This window comes from Magnolia sinica, chromosome 10 (assembly GCF_029962835.1).
Source record: "Magnolia sinica isolate HGM2019 chromosome 10, MsV1, whole genome shotgun sequence".
Classification (NCBI taxonomy): domain Eukaryota; kingdom Viridiplantae; phylum Streptophyta; class Magnoliopsida; order Magnoliales; family Magnoliaceae; genus Magnolia; species Magnolia sinica.
Window position 1 is genome coordinate 1,560,854 of NC_080582.1, and position 18,418 is coordinate 1,579,271.

The 18,418-nt window shown below is 39.8% G+C and overlaps 1 long non-coding RNA gene across 1 annotated transcript in view; it reads right to left on the minus strand.

The window, feature by feature from the left end:
* Window positions 1-14,842: 14,842 nt before the first annotated feature.
* The window catches only part of LOC131257730 (uncharacterized), an 85,594-nt gene continuing 82,018 nt past the window's right edge, over window positions 14,843-18,418 (minus strand). Inside the window, exons 2-3 of the long non-coding RNA XR_009177608.1 lie at window positions 18,219-18,330; window positions 14,843-14,912 (exon numbers count right to left, since the gene is read on the minus strand). This is a non-coding gene — a long non-coding RNA (uncharacterized LOC131257730). The remainder of the gene's footprint in view (window positions 14,913-18,218; window positions 18,331-18,418) is intronic.

Genomic DNA, 18,418 nt, shown 5'->3' on the forward strand with positions numbered 1-18,418 from the left:
ATCCAGATTGAGCCAATCACTTCAATAGTTTGGATCACTGAACTACGCGCTCCATTGCTCTGAAATAGTGATCCAAACCATCTAATCACTCCATAGGAAATAGGCAAACCATATCTATCATACTAGAAAAGTTCCATCATCCTCTAGACCATCCATCATGCCAGGCCCACAAGGAAAGGGGCAATGCATATTTATTATTGTAGAAAATGCATAACCATTGTCTATCATACGAGGCCATATTTGATTGTCCTCTCTCTTAAAAAGAAAAAGAAAAAAGAAAAAGATTACTTTGATCCAATGAGTCCAACAATCTGGGCAATGCCATTGATAATAATTATACTAGAAAGAGTCATGGATCTGAACCTTCCTTCAGGTAGGGTACAACTTGACTGACTATCCCTCTCAAAAGTCAACTTTTAGGGTATTAGTGAGAGAAAACTCCTCTTGGGCAACCACTTACACCAATAACCCACTTAGGTTTTAGCAAAATTTTAAATAAAAATCGATTATCGCCCTAAAAAAACTAGTATAAGTTGGAGCTCCCATATGTACGATGGGTCCAATCTTTGCTCAAAGATCTAGACCATCTGTGGTGAGCATCCCTACTAATCGTCCATGTGCCTAAAAGTCCCCTATATTGAAAGATCCCATGACATGGAATGGTTAGCCTTTTCTTCATTGAAATTTTGGCGTGTGTTTCATATGGGTCAGGATTTCTCCAATTTGGGGGGATTTTTTTTTTTCTTCTTTTTTAGTGGCATGTGGACGCTTCCTAATTAGAGCCATCATATCTACAGCTTGAAAGACCAAATGACAAAGCTTGAGCCAAGAGCATAGTATAGTACTTCTTATAACTCTCCACAACATTTCTAGGTCTTTTGGGCATAGCTATATAAGTATGAAAGGCCTAGATCTAACAGTGTGTGAGAAAGAAAAACCTCAGGGCCAAGCAAGTCCTTTTAGCTCCCCTTTGTCGTGATACGATTGACAATACATGTTAAGAGGAATGTATGGTTTTAGAACTTGGACAAATCAATGCGACTCAGACTTAGGATTCCCCATTCAATTTTGCTTGGAAAGTCAATCCAAGTCGTTTTTATTAGGTAACATTCATGCAGTGCACGCCTGATGGGTGGCTTGGATCTCTTACATGTGTTTGATGCATGTGCACATATAGCATACATTTGCAACCTTTTATGCATTTTGATTTGACTAGGAAATGGAAAAGCAATGTAGTGAAAGCACCACCAAATGTTAATTGTGGGATTTTTTTTCTATCTGTATTCACCCTGGGCATGTTTGGATAAATGGAATCCACGTAGAAATGGAAATCTTTTTCCGCTGATAAGACGGTATGTCCGGATACATGAATTCAAAGCCTTAATTATTACTCTTATCCACTGTTAGAATCCTTAGGAAATAAGATACAAGATGACTATTGTGTAATGAATATGAAATTTTTTTTTCTATCCAAACAAATTCATATTTTTTAAAATCCTATTTTCCAGTAGAAGTTATCATTTGTGTGGCATTACATGATCCGCATAATCCAAATATAATTCATGTGGATCCCCAACTTCAATATAGGTCCTTCATCAGATGGGCTCACTTTGATGTCCGCCATATATAATGTGGGTATCACATTTGTTGTGGACTGTCCATCATGTGGGGCTCACTTGATGTGGACAGTGCATAATGTGGAGTCATATTTTGATGTGGGTCATCCATCATGTGAAACTCACCTTTGATATGAACATGCATTATGTGGGTCCACCTTGATGTAGACCATTCATCATGTGGGGCCCAACCTTCAATATAGACGGATTGTTCATCGTGTGGGCTCACTTTTAATGTCAACCTTTTATCATATGGTCCTACCTTTAATGTCCACCATCCATCATGTAGGTCTCACCTCTGATGTGGACTATCCATCATGTAGGGGCCGCTTAATGTTAATCAATTATTATGTGAGGCCACACTTTGGTGTGGGCCATCTGGGCCTATCTTAATGTGTACTTTCATCATATGGACCCACCTTTAATATAAGTTGTTCATCGTATGAGACTATTTTAAAAAGATTTAAAAAGAAAAGAAAAGAAAAGAAAAGAAAAAAAAAAAGGGCAAGATGTGAATTATCTAAAAAGTTTGAGAATAAATTTGTTCAAAAATAAACAAGATTATAGGGGTTTGGGTGGTTGCACGCGGAAGTAGATTGCGTACTGAGTAAACTCTGTGGGGCCCACCTTCATTCGTGAATTTAATCCAACCCATTCATACATTTTTCCAGATAATTTTAGGGCTTTAGCCCAAAAATAAATCCTATAAAAAAGATCACATGGACCACACCAACGTAAATAGTGTGAATTAATCTTCTACCGTTGAAAAGTTCTTGGGGGCCACAGAAGTTTTAGATTAAGCCGATATTTGTTTTTTTTTTTTCCCTTCATCCATTTCTGTTTGATCTTATGAACAGGTTGGATGAAAATTAAACATCACTGCATGCCTTAGAAAAGTTTCAACGGTGGAAATCAATACTTCCACTGTTTCATGTAGTATAGGTCCAGTTGAGGTGTGGATATACTTCAATTTTGGTCTCAACGCGTAAAATGATCTTTAAAAGCGGATGGATGGTGTGGATAAACCACATGCATTCCCAGTGGGCCCAACAGAGTTTACTCAGTACGATAAGAGCGTACTGAGTAACTCAGTACCCAATCTGATTTCGTTGCACGGGCACCACTCCAAGTCCCGTGCACTTCGCACCTCTTTGCCTAAAAAAAACTTTTATATTTTGGGAGAATATGACCATCCATGCACATGCACCACTCCTTGTACAAGTGCATTTAGATGCACATAATCCAAACCGTCCAATCTTGCAGGCTCACCATAGATGGGTTACGTCAACAAGACCATATGAATAAGACAATGAGAAATTTACGACTGTACGACCCATTTATGGCCCATTTACGAGACGAAGCCCACCTCATTTTCCCTTTCAAGAATAAGCTCCAGATGTACGGACACCTTCCCAAAGGTCGAAAATGCCCCTGCTTTTCAGCTTTCTGATTAAGCTGGGCGGATTCCTGCAATAGCGCCGACCGCAAGAGAGGGGACAGCGACGAGGGCTGTACACGAGTCGAGCTAGCTTGAAAAGCTCGCTCGACTCAGCTCGACTCAACTCGGATTGACTCGGCTTGGAAGGCCGACTCAAGGTGAGTCGAGCTTGTTTACTAAAGCTCGAGTTGAGTTCAAGCCAAGTTGACCATAGTGTATTTCAACTCGACGCGAGTTAGACTCGACTTGACTCGAAGTTCGAGCTCGAGCTCGACTCAGCTCGAGTAATATATTTTAATAATATATATTATATATATTATATTAATATTAAATATTATATATATATATAAGTTTAAAAAAAGAAGTTAAAACTTAAAAGTTTTTACTAAAAAACCCTACTCGACTCTACCCATTCCCATTCCCTCTCTTTCTTTCCCTTACCATACCGAGGTAAACTCGACTCGACTCGAGATAAACTCGACTCAAAAGCTTTGGCAAATAAGCCAAGCTTCAATGTTGAGCTCGGGGGGAAGCTCGAGCTCGAGTATAGCATGGACGAGTCAAGCCAAGCTTGGCCCACCTCGACTCGACTCGGCTCGATGTACAGCCCTAACAGCGACTTGCGGTGGAATCGCGGGAGCCGCGATTGATCGCCTTACCTACGGCTACGGATTATAACCATAGTTATATCCGTAACCCTATGCACTTTTTTTTTTTTTTACATGGAGAATTTTATTCTACCTACATTTTTGTCTAACACATATTTATATAAATATGTATATATAAGCATATAAAAAATATATATCTATTTTTTCCATTTCTTTCTTTATTCATATAATAAGAATATCTTCTAAACCAAAATTAGTTACTTGACGTATCATATATGATTTTAGGGCTGAAAGTTGGACAGATTCAACTCGACCAACCTGTGATCGACCCAACATTGGGTTAGGCTTGGGCAGGATGTATAGGGTTTGGTCTTGGGGTTGGGCCATACAAACACCAACCCGATAAAACTTGGGTTGGGCTCCAGTTGAGGTCTTGTGTTGCCTAACTCAACACGAACTCGATTAATATATAAGTTTCTTATAAATTAATTGAGTGCAGTTCATTTGTGTTGAAGGCAAAGAAAATTCCAATGCCTCCCCTCAATCTAATAAGATATGCTGGATTTTCCTCTCCCAAATAAATTGTTTGATACAAAATACGACTTATAATGGGGTAGTTGTCCTATATTTTAGCTTGTTTGTTTAGAAAAAAATGAACTGTGAAATGCATGGAAATGACCGTGAAATGAAACGGAATCGCCGAAATTGATCGTGAAATGCATGGAAATGACCGTGAGGTGAAGGGAATTGATCGTGAAATGCATGGAAATGACCGTGAAATGAAACGGAATCACCGGAATTGATCATGAAACACATTGAATTGACCGTGAAATGCATGGAAGTGACAGTGAAGTGAAGGGAATTGACCATGAAATGCATGGAAATGACCGTGAAATGAAACGGAATCGCAAGAATTGACCGTGAAATGCATGGAAATGATTGTGAAGTGAAGGGAAATGACTGTAAAATGCATGGAAATGACCGTGAAGTGAAGGAAAATGACCGTGAAATGTATGAAAATGACCGTGAAACAAAACAAAATCACCGGATTTGACCGTGAAATGCATGGAAATGACCGTGAAGTGAAGTGAAATAGTCATTTCCATGCATTTCATGGTCATTCTTGGTGATTCCGTGTTGATTCACGGTCATTTCTAGGCATTTCATGGTCAATTCCCTTCATTTCACAGTCATTTCCATGCATTTCATGGTCAATTCACTTCACTTCACAGTCATTCCTGGCGATTCTGTGTTGATTCACGATGATTGCCACGCATTTCACAGTCAATTCCCTTCACTTCACGATCATTTCCACGCATGTCATGGTCAATTCACTGCACTTCACGAACATTTCCAAGCAGTTCACGGTCATTCCCGGCGATTCCGTGTTGATTCACGGTCATTTCCAAGCATTTCACCGTCAATTCCCTTCACTTCACGGTCATTTCCACGTATTTCATGGTCAATTCGCTTCACTACACGGTCATTTCCATGCATTTCACATTTAACAGATTTCGTGTTGATTCATGGTCATTTCCATGCATTTCACGATTCCATTTCCTTCACACTTATTTCCACGCATTTCACCAATTGCTTCACTTCACGGTCATTTCCATGCATTTCATTGTCATTCCCGGCGATTCCGTGTTGATTCACGGTCATTTCCACGCATTTCACGATTAATTCCCTTCACTTCACTGTCATTTCCACACATTTCACGGTCAATTCGCTTCACTTCACGGTCATCTCCATGCATTTCACAATCATTCCTGCCGATTCCGTGTTGATTCACGGTCATTTCCATGCATTTCACGGTCAATTCCCTTCACTTACGGTTATTTCCACGCATTTCACAGTCAATTTGCTTCACTTCACTGTCATTTCCAAGCATTTCACGGTCATTCTCGGTGATTCCGTGTTGATTCACGGTCATTTCCAAGCATTTCACGGTCAATTCCCTTCACTTCACGATCATTTCCACGCATTTCACAGTCAATTTGCTTCCCTTCACCGTCATTTCCATGTATTTCATGGTTATTCTCGGCGATTCCATGTTGATTCACGATCATTTCCAAGCATTTCATGGTCAATTCCTTTCACTTTACGGTCATTTCCATGCATTTCACAGTCAATTCGCTTCACTTCACTGTCATTTCCATGCATTTCACGGTCTTTCCCGGCGATTTCGTGTTGATTCACGATCATTTCCAAGCATTTCACGGTCAATTCTCTTCACTTCACGGTCATTTCCATGCATTTCACAGTCAATTCGCTTCACTTCACGGTCATTTCCATGCATTTCACGGTCGTTCCCGGCGATTCCGTGTTGATTCACGGTCATTTCCAAGCATTTCACGGTCAATTCCCTTCACTTCACGGTCATTTCCACGCATTTCACGGTCAATTTTCTTCACTTCACCGTCATTTCCATGCATTTCACGGTCAATCCCAGCGATTCCGTGTTGATTCACGGTCATTTCCAAGCATTTCACGGTCAATATATTCCCTTCACTTCACGGTCATTTCCACGCATTTCACGGTTAATTCACTTCACTTCACTGTCATTTCCATGCATTTCACGGTCATTCCCGGCGATTCCGTGTTGATTCATGGTCATTTCCAAGCATTTCACGGTCAATTCCCTTCGCTTCACGGTCATTTCCACACATTTCACGATCAATTCGCTACACTTCACAGTCATTTCCATGCATTTCACGGTCATTCCCAGCGATTCCGTGTTGATTCACGGTCATTTTCAAGCATTTCACGGTCAATTCCTTTCACTTCACGGTCATTTTCACACATTTCACGGTCAATTCGCTTCACTTCACAGTCATTTTCATGCATTTCACGGTCTTTCCCGATGATTCCGTGTTGATTCATGGTCATTTTCATGCATTTCATGGTCGATTCCCTTCACTTCACGGTCATTTCCACGCATTTCACGGTCAATTCGCTTCACTTCACGGTCATTTCCATGCATTTCACAGTCAATTCCCTTCACTTCACGGTCAATTCCCTTCACTTCACGGTTATTTCCACGCATTTCATGGTCAATTCGCTTCACTTCAGGGTCATTTTCATGCATTTCACGGTCAATCTCGATGATTCCGTGTTGATTCACAGTCATTTCCAAGCATTTCACGGTCAATTCCCTTCACTTCGCCGTCTCGATACATCCTGCCCAAGCTGAGCCTAACCCAAATTTTATCGGGTTGGTGTTTGTATGGCCCAACCCCAAGACCAAACTCGATACATCCTGCCCAAACCCAACCCAATGTTGGGTGGGTCACAGGTTGGTCGGGTTGAACCCGCCCAACTTTCAGCCCTAAAGTCATATATGGTACGTCAAGTAACTAATTTTGGCTTCGAAGATATTCTTGATATATTAATAAAGAAAGAAATAAAAGGAGTGAATTTTTTTTATATATTTATATATATACATGTTAAAGAAAAATGTAGGTAGAATAAAATTCTCCATGTAAAAAAAAGAAAAAAAGAAAAAAAGTGCACAGTTATGGTTATAGCTACGGTTATAATCCGTAGCCGGTTATTAGAGTACGGATATGGCTACCGTTATTATCCGTAGCCATAGGTAACCGTGGCCTTTATTTGAATCGTTGATGAATCGTGGATTCTGTAATCCATCCCCAAATCTTATAGCGAGTTGTGGTGGAATCGCAGAATCCGCGATTCATCACCGTAGCTACAGCCGTATCCAGCCACAACGGTCTCCTTTTTTTTTTTTGGCTGTGGAATTTTCGTTGATTTTGTGGGTCCCATAATGAGGTCTGTGTTGTATCCAAACCGTCCATCTATTTGGTGAGCTCATATTAAGGACGAAAAATAAGACAAATCTAACTATCAAGTGGACCACACTGTATAAGATAGATCATTTCGGAGCTCATATTAAGGTTACAGAAGTTTCGGATCATTATTAAATTTGTTTTTCTTCTTCATCGAGGTCTCTGTGACCTTATGAATAGATTGGATGGAAAATAAATGTTATGGTGGACCCTACAAAATTTTTAACGGTGAAAATCAATTTTACCGCTGCTCTTTGTGGTGTGGTCCAGTTGATCTCTCGATATGATTTTTTTTTTTATAGATAATGCTCCAAAATGATCTCGAAATATGGATGAACGTTGTGGATACCTGTGGGGCCCATGTAACGTTGATCACTTTTGAACCGTTCGTACAACTCGGAGTTCGAGGAGCGTCAGCGATCGTCTTCGAGCACCAGCCGATCCGCTTGATGGTAAAAGCAAGGGGCATTTTCGACCTTTGGAAAGTCGTCCGTACGGCTGGGCTTATTCTTGCAAGGGAAAATGAGGTGGGCTTCGTCTCGTAAATGAGCCATAAATGAGTCGTACAGTCCTAAATTTCTCGACAGACAATCTATACATCCCTCCGGCAGACAGTGGATTGTTGAATTTGGTCAATCACATCAAACAACCAATGCAATCTATGCCAACGTGTCACATTTTCGGAAGTCCAGTCCTTGGAAAAGGTTGCCTAGCATGAAATTCAGGCTGTTCCAAAAGTTAATTGAGCAAAGACCATCTAAATCAATGGACATCCGTTGATTTGATCCATCTTATAGTTTGACCAACCTGATGTGTGGATCTATCCAATTTTCCCTTCGTAAAATATCCATAACTGATATAAAAGAATTAGCGGTTCAGATGTCTCAAGGACATCACACGTTGGAGGGAAAGAAGGAGAGCATGGTAGACTTATGATGCCCGTGGGAGTACTGGATCATTTGTTCTGGGATTTTGCGTCGTTGGGTCCCACCCATGTTTTTTCATTGGACGAACCCCGAAAAGACAAAAATGCCACATTCTTTTTCAAGTGCTTTACCGTAAAGTTAGGTGTATTTTCGTCAAATGACCACCGTCCGTACCCTAAAAGTCGTGTTTGGCCATACTGGTGATCAGGCTCGTCTACAGTGCTAATTTTTTACATCGTCAACGGAATGCGACTTGGCTGCCATCCCCGGAAGCAGCTATGTGGGTGTGGGCATGGCCCTGACAGTAGGGGCCACCGATATATGAATTATATATCCACGCCGTCCATCCGTTTTTCCAGCTCATTGTAAAGCATGATTCAAAAAATGAAGCAGACCAATTTTCAGGTGGACCATACCACAGGAAACAGTAATTATTAACCATTAAAAATATTTTGGGGCGATAAAAGTTTTGGATCAAGCTGATATATATTTTTTCCTTTCATTTATGTCTGTTTAACATTATCAACAGGTTGGATGGTCAACCAGCATTGGGTGGTGGGCTTTCAACGACCATTTTTTCTGAGGTGTGGTCAACTTGAAATTTGTATCTGCTTCATGTTTTGAATCATGCAATAAAATGAGCTGGAAAAACAAATGTACGGCGTGGATATACAATACATCCATCGATGTGGGCTTGACGGTCTGGACCGCACCCACATCCGGGTCGCAGCCAGGTCGCGCTCTAATAAACTAATGCAGATGATACATTAACCTTGCGACGTTATGTCGTCCCGTTTGACTCATTCCAACCGTTGATATTCACTTCTGACGGTCAGGATTAATCGGGCACGCGCTGCGGCTCTTATATTGTCTAGCAATCATACAACTGACATTTCACGATATTTCGCCATTTCTGCCGTCCCCGGTCTATTAAATGATACATTACGAAGAACCCTACTTTCGGCGAAAATATCAGAACTACTGCTGCCTATCGAAAACAGAGGTTTTTTGATACGCAGGTTGCATATGAAGCTTGATACGCAGGCAGTCAGAAATTATACACGTGGCATATATTAGATCAAATAAACCGGTTATATTGTGCATCCACTCTCAAAGTCGAATACTAATATTAATTTCGTTTAACAATCTTAATCTCTGATTCAGGGACACTTGTTTGTAAAAATAGGACAGTTGAACTTTTCATTTAACTGTCCAACAAATATCAAATAATCAGATATTAAGATAATTAAATGAGCTTAATTTTGATTCATGATATATAGGTACTTATTACCATAATTTTGACGGTCTGATTTTAGTAATTGTATGCTTTACATGCAATTTCCAAGTGCCTGTGTATCATCCATCACACTCCATCAGAGTATCACTCTGACGTTGGATATGGGATGAGTCAACGTCAAACACCGAAAGACGAAAATACCCGCACCGTACTTGAAAATGACGGACAAAACACCTTTGGAACTCTTTTGAGTTGAGGTGAACCATCCGACGTCCATTTTACATCATGCACACATGTCAAGGCTCAGGATTTTTTTTCCCGGTGGGCCGCATAGATAGATCATATCCAATAATGAAACCGTACGTTCAGAGGATCCTGATCATCTGATTGGATGATTTGTGAGAATTACAAAGGAAAAGAAAGGTCATCCATATGGTGGTTATAGTTATTGGGTAAAACGCATATGAACGGTCCAGATATCTTAAATGCATCTACAGCTCACATGAGGGTGTTAGGCATCTCATTTAAAAACAGAAAAGCCGTCTAGATCAAAAGGGTCGCGGACTGCGTCCGACCTCCGCCGGACGGTAATCCGTCCGGGCAGGGCTCTGTGGGGTCCACTGTGATGTTTTTTTATCATCCAACCTATTAATAACGTCGCGTAGACGTGGATGAAGTGAATATATATATATATATATATATATATATATATATATATATATATTAGCTTGATCCGAAACTTTTCCGGCTCCCAAAAAGTTTTTAACGGTGGAAATTAAATCCCCACTTTGTGGTCCACTTAAGCGCTGTATCTTGCTTGGTTTTGGCTCATACCTTAAAATGATATGAGAAAAGCGATTAACGGCTTGGATAAAACACTTACATCACAGTGGGCCTCACAGAGCCCTACCTGGACGGATTATCATCCGGGCCGGGGTAGGACGCAATCCGCGTCAGATCAAAAGGTAGGCATGCGGATAAAAAGGGATCCTGGAAAGTTTTTCTAAGCCGTCAAATTATTTTTTGATATTGTGGTGCATCTGACTACTTTAACGATCTGATTTATGGGACAGGAGATCTACATTATGGGATGGACATGATGAACGGGTTTGATACCATGCCCATGTGCCACGCTGGCATACATAGTGGCGTGTACATGAACTTTCTTTAACACGTGTGCGGCCTTAGCAAAGCTCTTTGCGGATAGATTCAAGAGAAACAGCACCAGAATTTATAGTGTTCGTACCTGCATTAGAATACCCATTCATCTAGACTGTTCATCAGGTGCAAAGCTCATTTCTTGGGCTACCATACAAACATCACAACGATCTGAAAATCTCAACCATCTGATCAATAGAATATATTATTGAAGGTCAAGATCATTTACACAAAATAATGCTAACATGTCACTTGCTTATAAAGAATCACTTTTATAAGGCGATCCTAACCATCTCATCCATGGCCCATGAAAGGAATGGCTACAAAAATAATGCCAAGTCAAGGATGGATCAGATCATCCGTTCAGTCTGATTTTCACATTGTAGCTCATCAAATGTCTTCTAGAATTAATGAACAGTTCAGATCAATCAATTGGTTGTCTAAATGACACCAAAAAAATGAAAAAAAAAAAGAAAAAAAGAAAAAAAAAGAAACTACAGGAATGAGAGGGTAGAAATAAAAAGTACGTTTTGTTTACCATCGCTATCACGTGAAATTCGCGCGATCTTCCTTTTGGCAACGCCATATACAACCCAGGGGTATTTTGGTCATACTAAAATGTCACATACAACGGCAGCGTGTGAACTTTCAATACATCCATTTCTTCCCCCACCAACGTGCCACATGTGTATCATATCCGATCCGTTCAAAAAGTTGTCCAGGCCATTATGATTAGCTCCTACGAAAATCAATCAGATCCACTCATCTACCAGGACACAACTTCAAAATCATTGAACAGCCAACATATGAGTCAGTGGCACACCTGATAAGTAGATATAGCTAGCCCAGCCTAGGACAGCAACGGCCCAAAAAAAAAGCCCAAGCCCACTTTTGTGAAAGATCTGGGCTGTTCATTAAGCATGCTCACATCACACATGATATATGACAAAAATGTCCTTCAAATCCTAATTTTAGGCTCGGCCAGATCGGGCCAAGCTTGAAAGCCCATGGGCCATCCAGGCCCATTGACAATCGTAGTAGGGAACATAGCTTTTGTGCCCTACTAATAATGAAGTCGGATTTAATAGACTACCCGTCGGATATGTGGGAACCACAGACTGTTTCGTATGGAATGCTGATCAATTCCAATAATCTTTCATACCTTGCATTTTATGGGTCACTGATCATATGGTTAAGATCATCCAATTAGTGCGATTTCTCACTATGGTTGACAATCGAAGGTAGGTTCCACCTGATGAACGGTCTAGATCATGGTCAGATGTGTCATGATTCCAGTTATGCAGGGTCAATAACAAAAGCAGTGGCAACCATGCAATTTTGGTGACAATCAACGGCATTGTGTTGGTTAGTTGAGATTTAAGAAATTTCAAACATGGAGTTGTCGGTTTGCCTACCATGAAAGAGTATGAAAGGTTTTAAAAGGAAATTCCTTGCGTAATAGACTCCAATCAAAGCCATCAATAGCTCTCATTTTCTTTTAATTTTGTTTTTATTTATCTATATTTTTGTCTCATCCTTTGATTGAAGAGCAGCCTTGTACTTATAAATCAATGAAAGGTGGCGATTTTTTTATGGGATTTTGGAAGGTTGAGATTTAGTGACAGGGATGCTTTTTCTTCTTCTTTTCATTTTTTTTTTCTTGAATTGAATTCATGGGTCTTATTTTTTTCTTTTGGGTTATTTGGGTGACTGTGTTCATGAATGATTAGCAACATGAATTTCTTATTCTTTTTCTTCTTTTTCAATTTGGAGAGATGTTTGGTTTGATTTGATAAGCTTTTCATTGATTTCAATTCATCTGTTTTTGTTAGTGGAGAAAAAACATGAAAGAGAGATGGTGATTTTGTTTGGAAGATTGGAGGCTGGGAGAATTTGGAGAAAGTGGAGGATTGGATGAACTTATATTCAACGAGTCCGGATCCTCTGTTATCAAGTCAACAGAGAATTCTTGATACCCAAATTCTCATTGGTCCACGTCACCACTCACTCCCGACTCATATTCAACAGGTTGGTCTCTCTCTCTCTCTCTCTCTCTCTCTCTCTCTCTATATATATATATATATAATTGCTTGAATAGGGACTGTTTCATTACCCTTTGAATAAATTATTAATTTAAAATTTCCATGAAAAATGTAATAATTCTATTTCAAGGTTGCAAAACTGATTCCCAGTTACATAGGAAAAAAGAGGCGTCCCATGCCAAATTGTCATAAGTCAAACTCCAGATATTTATGTATTTGGATGCACTTTTATAAATCATATCTCATAGCTAAAAAGCATATTGCTAACCAACCAATAAATTTTCAGTGAATCTAGAAAACATGTTTTATGAGAGTTTGTGTTTAAATGGACCCTTATTATTATTTGGACTCTTAGGCATCTCCTCATAAAAAACTCACGGAGACTTAAATCTTGAAGAATAGGCATTCATAACCCATACCCATATATCTTTATAACTCAAGAATGTTTCAGCTCATGCTCTACTTATTCTCCAGATGTACCATGTATGGTTTAATGAGACAACCATGCTAGCCTAGTTTATAGTAAATTACTTTGGTCGTGCTTTTTCAGAAGCTTGGTATATTCTTGTGACTGGGGCTGTGTGGAGCCTAGAGATGTCCGTCACAAATCCACCTTGCCCATCTGCTTTGAAAGACCATAATCTAAAAATCAAGCAGTTCCAAAATTCATGCGAGCCATACCACATGCAATCGTGGGGATTGAATGCCTGGGTGGGAGAAGTTTTGTATCAGGATGAAATTTGTACCTACAGAATAACCCTGTGAACATGGTCAGATGTAGGATGGTTTCAATGGTGGAAGTTTCCATTCCCACTTTTTCATTTGGTGTGGCACACCTAAGTTTTGGATCTGCCTGAGTTTTAGATTGCTATCCTATTGTGGAATTTCAAAATAGATGGGTGGAGTGGATTTGTCATGGACATTTCTGTGGGTCCCACACAACCCCAGCACAGGTGTATCTCGGTGGGTCCCACACAACCCCCTGCACTTCCTAGTTTTGAGCACAAAGATTCCGTTATGTCCTATATCTAAAGTAATAATTTCTAGCCTTTACCGGTTGTAACCTAATCAAGTGTTTACTAAGTCCCCAAGAGATCTTATCAAGCTCAGTTGTTCAAGGCAACTCATCTATACGCCACTAGATGTGCCATCCAGGCATATGGTTACGAGATCAAAGCCATCCATCAGATGGGTCCCACTGTGAAGATGAGTTGGCCCAAAAATCAGGCCAGACCAGCTATGAGTTAGGCCACACTAGGGTGGCAGAAAAACTTGGGATGATGCCTATTTTTGGGTCAGATTATGTATATGGTTAGTCCTGTGTGATGGACGGCTTGGATCATTGTGTAGTACACTGCACTAGCACATGTAGTGGCGTATGGATGGGATGCCTTTGTACACGCCCGTGTACTTGGTAAACCTCTTTTAAATCATGTTGTATTTAACACGTATATCTAGAGCTGGGCATCGAGTCGAGTCAGACAGAGTTAGGGCTGACTCAATTCGATCCGGTTTTGAAATAGGACTGATCGGACTTCAAAGGGAAGAAGAAAAGTTTCTCTACAGAGGCTTTAAGTTGCCTGGGGTGCTATATCTAAGCGGTGCACAAATAGAAAAGCTACCAAGGGAAATAGGTGAACTAATCCACTTGAGATACCTCGGGTGTACCAAGACTAGGTTAGAAAGCCTCCCATCATCCATAGGCAATCTTCCCAATTTACAAACTCTGTTTCTAACATCAAAGTACCAAGCTCAATTGGGAAGATGCAACAGTTAAGACGTCTTCAAGTGAAGGGCCAAAGTTGGGGAGAGATAGAAGGGCATCCAAGGCTTGAGCAGATAAGTAACCTCCAGACTCTATCAGATGTAAAGGCTGGTAAATGGATGGAGGGTTGCTTGGGAAACCTCACCAATCTTAGAAAATTAGGAATATGTTTATCTACAGAAGCAGATGCTGAGGTATGGTATGAATCGATTGCCAATCCGGTCTGCCTCCAGTCTCTGACGGTAGTGGCATAAGATTCGGCACATACCCTCCATCCACACATGGCAATAGGGTGAAAGAACTGGCACTTCTATCCCTGCCAGAGCTACATTGGTGATTTAGGTGGGCTACACCAAAGGAAATATTTGGAAGAGAGATGTCCACCCTTGATTTCTACAGAGAGCCCGCCATGATGCTTATATGAAATCCACTCCAACCGTGTAGGCCTATTCCTGATTCGGGTAGGCCACACTAAGGAAAATATATATTTCGGAGGGTGAGTGTTGCCCTATACACTGTTTGCAACTATGTAGTCCACCTGAATCGCAGATGGAGCTCAGCTTTGGGTCCTTGGCCTAACAGGGGTTGAGGCACCTGATGGCCAGGGTAAATTTCACATAAACATCATGGTGGGGCTCACTTAAGTCGCGTGTCCCTCGTGCAAATTCAGGCAGCTCATCTATGTGCCATCATGCTGACTATCCATTTCATTCCCGTACAACTGGCTCACCTAATTTCCATCAGACCGGATTCTTGAACCATGTATAAATTGTGGGTGAGGTTTCCAAGCCCACGTGTGTGGATAGTCAGAATTTAACAAGCTTATAAAGGTGTGAGATAAGAGCTTCCCATCAAGTGGGTCATACTATAGAAATGGGTTAAAAATCAGGTGTTTCCCTCCTTACATGAACCGCTGTGTATATAACAATTGGATGTTCAGAAAGAATTGTATTGGCCATTCATTTCTTTTGTATATTATGCCCAACTTCAAGAGCAAACGCTTGATTCTTGTGCTTGGCTCATCTAATAGAAAGCTAGGATCTCAAACACATGTTCCATATTGGCACGAGCCGCTGCATGTGGATGGCCACAATTCCACTTGCATATGGGCTTAACCATTGTTTATGTTTACTTCAAAAGGTTTTACTTGTTTGATCCCATAAGAATTTTGGCATTACAGCATGTATAAATGTTATAAATGTTCAGTTCCAGTAGCTTAGTTTTTGTTGTACATACAGAATTCATCGAGGAGCCAATGGCTTTAGAATTGTTTGCATTCAATCCATGCTTTGAAGCCATATTGGATGAATATAGTAAATTAGTAACTTTAGATCATGGGCTTGAAATTGGTTCATGTTCGCAATATTTCTATAACTTAAAAAAGTTATCTATTTGTTATGAACCAGGTAAATCTAATTAGGAGTCCCTTGTGATCCTATCTTTGGCCATCTTTTTCCTAGGCAATTGATGCATTATATTCTTAACCGTCTTTTGTGGGATATTAATCAATAAATTAGGAGCAAATCTGTAGATTTTTCAAGCATCTTTCATCTAAGGAGAAGCCTACTAAAACAAAGTTTGAATTTCAAAATTATTGGCCCAACCCGCAATGCACATCAAGGCACCCGGACCAAATGCGCTAGGAACTTATACTTCCCATTTTATCCATTAGTTTTTTAAAGTCAGGTAGACTTTTTTAAAGATTTTAAGCAACCAAATTCTAGCATGTACTTTCAGGGTCTAATCACAAATTTCATTTCCAGACATTTTTCTCACAGCATAGATTGCAGACATGCATGTGGAAAGTGACTGGACGAAGTGAAGAATGGTGGTTAAACGGTGATGGGATGTTTGGATGATATTTTCTAATTGTAACTCAAGGATTTATGTATTTTTTGTTATAGATTTTTTATATGGAACCAGTTGCTAATATTTATTGTATGTTTTATACTTCAATTTGCACAAAAGTTTATTTAATGCTTATTTATTTCACTGAATGTATTTTATTATTATTATTATTATTATTGTTATTTAAAGTGGACTCATGCCACATCAGTACTGTTATTTCACTGAATGTATTGTCTGCATGTAATATGTTAGTTGAAAATAGAAATAGGAAGCAATTTCTTTATAGTGTAGGCCTAGGAAGGCTTCCACCATTTTTCTTTCTTTTCTTTCTTTCCTTCTCCTGCTTTTTTAATATGTATCATACTCTACATAACTAAGGGTTCCTACACTGAGCTTCGATTTTCATTTTGCACAATTGGGATCCGTGGTTCAAGGATACATATGGTTGATATGATGCCAAATGTTCCTAGCCATTGTTTCTTTGGCCTTTTCTTCATTGAATGTAGAATGTTTCACAGTTCTATTTTAATTAATTGCCTATCTGCTGACAACTAATTGAAGTATTTGGGAATTGGGATTACACATCTTGAAGACTAATTGAAGGATTGGTGTATTCTATGAGGTATCCAGATTGAGACAATCATATCAATAGTTTGGATCACTAAACTACATGCTCCATTGTACCTGAAATGGTGATGCTAACCATCTAATCACTAGATAGAAGATGCTAACCATCTAATCACTCCATTGTATACTAGAAAAGTTCCATCATTCTCTAGACCATCCATTATGTGAGGTTTGACCTTGATCATCAATTGTTTCCAAAAAATCACTTTGATCAGGGCATGTTAGTAGTGGGCGTGCCTGATGAAAGGCCCAGACCTAACACTGTGTGAGAAAGAAAACCCTCTGGCCCAAGCAATTCCATTTCGCTCTCCTTTTTACAATATGATTGAAAATACATGTTAAGAGGAATGTACGGTTTTAAGCCTTCTACAAGTCTGCTACGACTCAGACTCAGGAGTTCCCCATTCCACTCAAGGCTTGAAAAGTCAATCCAAGACCCTTTTTCAGATAACATCCATGCAGTGAGCCTGCCTGATAGGCGGCTTGGATCTATTACATGTGGTGGATGCATATGTACAGTTAGCAAACATCTGCAACCTTTTATGTGTTTCAATTTAATTAAGAAATGATAAGTAATGTAATGAAAGCACCACTTAATGTTAGCATTGGGATTTCCGTTGGCTGTTTTCATCCTGGGCGTGTTTGGATACATGGAATCCATGAGGAAATGGAAATTGTTTTGCTTGACAAGATGAGCTGTTTGGATACATGGATTCAACGCTTCAACCATTACTCTTATCCACAATGAGAATCCTCTTGAAACAAGAAACAAGATAAGGATTCCACTTGTTATCCAAACATATCCCCATTTTTCGGAATCCTATTTGATAGGGTTACCTTGGAAGCAATCATTTGGGCAACCATTACATGATCTGCAGAATCCAAACAGAATCCACATGTCCAATCACACCAATAGGTGCTCCATTTCATGTTCCTTTCAGGGCATCAATGATTTCATTATTTGTTTTTTTTTACCCCTTTCTTTTAAAATCTTTTTTCTAGTACTAGGGAGGCAGGGATTGACCCTTGATCTTCTTCTTTTTTGTCTCCCTCACCTTTTTAATTTCATTGTGGGTGTGTTGGTGGGTGTGTGTGTGTGAAGGAAACTAACATCAAACTACTGGAATTTCACTAGGAGCCTCTTTACCCTTTTTGTGAAGAACAGCGTGCCTATGGTAGTATTCCAACACTTTCTCCAGCTTCTCAATAAATAGGCTTGTGTGTTCAAGCGACTACTCAAACCTATATTTCTCCGATGCCTGAAATAAGGAGAAAAGAAAAAAGATAAATAAATTTCAAAGGTAGTTTAAAAATAGATGTTATTACTGTTGGAAATAGAGAGGAAAG